The following is a 5,862-nucleotide window of genomic DNA, read 5'->3' on the forward strand; positions in this document are numbered from 1 at the left end:
TTTCTTACTACTTCTGCTTCTCTCTTACCTTTAGAAGAGAAAGGAAAAAAGAAATTACAGTTCTGGCAGCAAAACTTGGGTTTTTTTAAATCCTACCCCAATGAAAAGCTTTTAACATATCTCCATTATATAATATCAAGCAACATGAAAAGTTGCATTTTGGACAACTGGCCCCATTTTTAACAATGGTTAAACTGTGCTCTTCAGAGTTTGGTCAAAAATACTGCACATTAACGGGGAAGGAGGAAAAAGGATTCAGTGCTTCAGGACAAAGTGTACATTATTTAAGCAAACACATCATCTCATTCTTGTTCCCTTACCAAATATAGTACAACACAAAGCCAAATGGAACAAAGCAAAAAGCATCATGGAACATTTCACGTGAGACACTGTAATGATAGTGCTAGATACAGGTCAAAGTAAAGTAGTTTCATAAAACCAGGTATTAAAAATCCTAATAGCACAACTTTACTCCTTAAACCTTGTTCTTAAAAGAATTTTGACACTTCTTGTTCAAACAAGAAGATTTATCTCTTCTAGAAAGAAACATTTTTTCCTTTTTATAATTTTCTTTCAGGTGTGTTTGGAACATTATTTAGGCTCAAACAAAAATTGTAGGTTTGATATACAAGTAACGTCATAGAAGTCTTCTGATAAATGGCCTTTAAATAGCCAGGCTACATGACTGAATCACCTATTCTGGCTTCAGAACATACTTGTTCTACTTCTGAAAGACAACTTGTATTTAAGAACCAATCAGTATTTATTAAACAGAAAATGAAGTGAAATAAAATATAAATGAACAAAGCATTTTGCACAGCCCTTGGCAGCAGTCACAGAAAACAAACTGCACAGATTCTAAAGCATCCTAAAAGATGTAAAATTCAAAAATAATATTAGTTTAATTTAAATTCAAGTAACACTTGGGTGACTTCAGCAGACTTACTGACAATTGTATGAAATAACACAACACAAATAAACAGATCTCTGAAAACAAGGGTTTATAGAGACATTCTTGTCAATAAACAGGGAAACATGTATCAGTCATCAGAATGATACATGGCTATAAATTAGTTTTAAAAGCCACAAGACAGACTGCAGAAGTTGAGATTTAGTTCACTTTGCCTGGAAAAAACCACAAATATTTTCTACAAAAAGTATAATATCCAAGTTCACCTCTTTAAAGAAGTCAGTTTTCTAAAGGAGGAAGAGGAGGAGGAATGCAGCAGTTTTTCAACCTGGGATGCATTTGTCAAGCCTTTGAGTACTGCCCCGTTTTCTGAAAGGTGAAAAGAAACTGATGAGCACAAGGAGAAATACAGTAAAGAAAACCGTTATGTGTATATTTCATTGACATTACAAAGGTAAAGTTATAAATCCACTAAAGCATATATGGGTCCTCCTATAACAAAGTCATTTGCCATTAAAAAAAAGAAAAAAAAAAAGGCAGCTTGGCATTTCGGGGAAAGAAGGGAGGAACTGCCTTCATCCAAAAAGGCTTTGTCACATCTATGGAAAACCATCACAAGCACAGAAGAAAGGAAAACTGAAGCACTGTTTGTTACAAAGAACAGTGCAAGAAGATACAGGATGAAAGAAAAGTGTAACAAATATAAAATGTGGGCTGAATCAATACTCTAACTTTGGAGAACATATACCACAAACTAAACGTATTACAAATTCTTCCTTGCTATCATTGTTCTTAACACATATTCCCTAGAGAGCCAAAATTTCAATGTCATTGGGGAAAAAAAAAAAAAATCATGTATACACTAAAGTTCACTTTTCGCTGCAGGATCCCTTCATGCTGAGCACAAAGCAAATAAGTGGCTAAGAGAGCCAATGGGATCCCAGGGTGCATCAGGAGGAGTGTGGCTAGCAGGTCGAAGGAGGTGATACTCCCCCTCTACTCTGCACTGGTCAGGCCCCACCTGGAGCTCCAGCTCTGGGCTCCCTGGTATAAAAAAGACAGGGATCTCCTGGAGACAGTCCAGAGGAGGCTACAAAGATGATTATGGGCCTGGAGCATCTCCCCTATGAGGAACGGCTGAGTGAGCTGGGACTGTTCAGCCTGGAGAAAAGAAGACTAAGGGGGGACCTAATTAATGTTTATCAATATCTTAAGTATGGGATGCAGGGGGAATCAGCCAGCCCCTTTTCAGTGCTCTGTGGGGACAGGACAAGGAGCAATGGCTGCAAGTTGGAGCACAGGAAGTTCCGCACCAACATGCGGAAGAACTTTTACCCAGTGAGGGTGACAGAGCCCTGGAATAGGCTGCCCAGGGAGGTGGTGGAGTCTCCTTCTCTGGAGATATTCAAGACCCGTCTGGACAGCTGAGTGATACGTCCTAGGGAGCTGCTTTGGCAGGGGGGTTGGACCCGATGATCTCTTGAGGTCCCTTCCAACCCCTACGATTCTATGAACACGTAAATAAGCCCATTCTAGGTAAATTAGAGGACTTCGGTATCTGGAGATCTCTAAAATGAAATTGAAGTACATGAACAATGGGTGCATTACATTCCATATGGCTTATTAAATTACTTTTCCAAATTACTGAACTACTAAAAGGCTCTCTTTTTTTCTTTTCTTCTTCCACACTAATTAGAAACAGGTTAGCAGGAGGTACCATCCTTTTCATGCTACACTGCCAAGTCAAAGCTTTTCTCACAAGATGGCATACATAATCCAATGTTCTCTATGAATTTTATAAAATCAACTGTTGTCTTTTAAAATATCCATTTCCTTGCAGAAATCTTAAATAATACACTTCTCAATTAATGAAACTCAAGACCTCCTCTTTCTTTAACAATATTTACAAGGTGTTTGAAAGCAATAAATAAATTTCTACCCTACAGGCACACTATAACTGATGACATACAGATTTTTAAACATGCACAAGACCTGAAAGACAAATATATGGATGTATTTAACTTATTACCAGTTGTTTCTTGTAATCATCAGGTATGCATCTTGAAGACGGTATGAGGTTTACAACAGTTGATTCAGGACCCAAGTAGCTCTAAATTATTACACCTGCTACCTAGAGGCTCAGTTGTACCTAACCTGCTATCCCTAGTATCAAAACCAAAGGTCCAGATCCTGGATGTTCACCAGGCAGGTCTTTCAAGAGCTGCATCAAATTCCTGGATAGGGACTTGGATTATTTTTGCCCCAAATCAAGAATCACGGTTATATACCAGCAAATCAGACAGGGGAATTTCTATTTCTATATAGTTTTCCCCACAAAAAGGGCTAAGCACAAGTAGATGTTTCCTTAGAGAAACCTTCCAAGGGTGAAATGAAGATAATGCTTAAAAACAAGCTCACAAAGAATCCAACAACAAAACCCCCCATGCCAAAACATAAATCTTCCTTCTCTTTACACGCCAGTGAAGAGCAGTATGTATGAAACTACAGTACAGTTCCAACCAGAAAACAAAACATGTATTGAATAAAGTCACACTGAGCACCAAATACTTTTGTGTATACTCTTTGCCCTGCAAATTCAGAGCAAGGCTGCAAGGACAACACCAAGCAAGCTGTTACAGAAATAAGGAAATAATAATAAGAAAACAATACTACAAATAAGTGAAACCAATGAACCGAAGAACTAGCAGTTCTACTGTGTCAGAATTTAGCCTAGAATACCTAAAATACAAAGCCACCAACAGTTGCAAGAGCAACTCAAATGCCTTAGTGTGAACAATACAGAGATCACAACATTATTACTATGTTAAGTATCATACCAGTGTAACACCTAACCTAAGAAATTAACTCCTCTTACAGAAGTCTGTTGTGCCTTAGAAGTGCACATACAGCTGTCATACAAGCCAACTTAAATGTTAAAAACTGAACCAGAGCTGGTGTCAAAATTTGTGTGCAGTTTGACATTTTAGTTAAGCACATCTAGTGGCTAGTGATCATGAAAAAGGAAGAGTTGACCTTCCCCTCCAGTATTCTACATACTTCTCTCCCAGTGCTTGTGCCACGCCTCAACCTTCAAGCAAGCCCTGTTTGGGCTTCTTCCACTGTAAGTCAGGTTCAGAATGAAAGCTGTACCTGCTGTAGTCGTTTTGAGAACAACTGCTTGAAGCACAGAGCTCCACAGTGATATGCCCTTTAAAAGCAATGCCAGAAACAAAATCCCGTGCATAGTAAGTGGTACAGTAAGATTTTAAAAGATTTTCTACCTCAAAACCACAGAATTTTTGTTAACGTTATGTATAATAATTTCCAAAGTACAGAAAGGACTAGAATACGGTGCATCTGTCACAGGAATCTTGTGCTTATTCATCCCTGAAGGACACTGCATAGTGCTTTTTGTGTATTTCTTAGAACAGGAGAAAGAGAGCTTTACACAATAGATCTTTTTGGGCCACCTCTACCATATGATCTATCCATTTTCACTTGATGCAGATTCCACACACAGCTTTTGGTGGTTGCTTATTTAAACACAGCTACTTGGTCTGACTTTTTCTGAACATTTTTGATGGGGTGTACATTAAAGACCAGTAATATGAATAATATCACAGGAGGAAAAGCAACTAATCAACTTGTCAGTCTTGCACCACATTTCCAGAACAATATAAACATCAACTATCAAGTTCTGCAATGCTACATCTGCAGCCTTCTGCGAAGACTTTTTCAGATGTTAAAGCCTGCTTTGCTCACATGACTTACAAAGGATGTAGACATATAGCTCTGCTGTATCAATACAGAAATAGCCCACATCTATTCCAGTTAGGATTATTAGTTCAGCTTTAGGTCAAATCATCTCTGCCTTTGAAATTATCTGCCTGGATATAAAAAACATTTTTAAGGACTTGTATAAACAGGCAAGATAGTATTCCATAAATCCATGACTGGGCTAACTGCACTGACTCCCTACGGGAGCACTTAAAAGCACAGCGAGCACCTTAGCGCAGTGCCTAGGGGCTCTGCCTCTCTGCTGTGCCCACCCTTCACCAGCTTCCCCACCACTGCTGCCCCATTCTGCACCCGATGCACTATGCCACTTTTTCAAGAGAGTAACACAAGCACAACAGCTGTGTGACTGTCTTTGCCTGACATTTGGACTGCGCTCTGGGATTTCTACAGGAGCATCTGGTAGGCACACCTTATGCTTACATTCCCTCCCTGGTTTGTTGTACCTTGGGTGGGGGGGGGGGGGGGGGTGGTGTGTGTGTGTGTGTGTGTGAAATATATATATAAACACACATGTATCAAGCACCATATAGGTGTGTCTCCAACAAACTGGTTCAACTGCATTAAATCTTCTCTTCTGCATATTTTTTCAAAGTTGAAGCAGTCTGAATTGAGACTACTAAATTTCATTTCCAGAGTGTTCAAATCTCTCCCAAAGCAAACACAACATGGGGAATATAGGAGATTTCTCATGTTTATTTTAAAATAAGACCAGAACTTTTTTCTACTACAGCTCAAAGGTTCTTATAATTAGGCACAATAAGAACTTAGCAAAGCTTTAGTTATTAGTAACAGTAATAATTAAATATACTAAAATATTTTAACATATGAACTGATTGAGATTCCTTAAATACCAAAGAAACAAGCAAGTTCAAATGCACATTAAAACAGAACAGAGAAGTTGCATCTGGGAACATAATCACTCAACATTAAAATCAAATATAAAAATCAATTATTATTAAACTTTTAAAAAAAGGCAATAATGAAGTTTTCTCCCAAACATTCACCTGTCAAAGTGGCAGAATATGAGACATAGGGCTGTTAAATCATTAGATCTGGAATCTTTATGCTTACTATTAAAGCTACAATAGTTGGTTCTCAAAGCAAGTGAGTTTTGCATTGTGCACCTCCCAATCACTGTAGAGATCTAAATGGAA

The sequence above is a fragment of the Gallinula chloropus genome (assembly GCF_964237585.1).
Source record: "Gallinula chloropus genome assembly, chromosome: 5".
NCBI lineage: Eukaryota > Metazoa > Chordata > Aves > Gruiformes > Rallidae > Gallinula > Gallinula chloropus.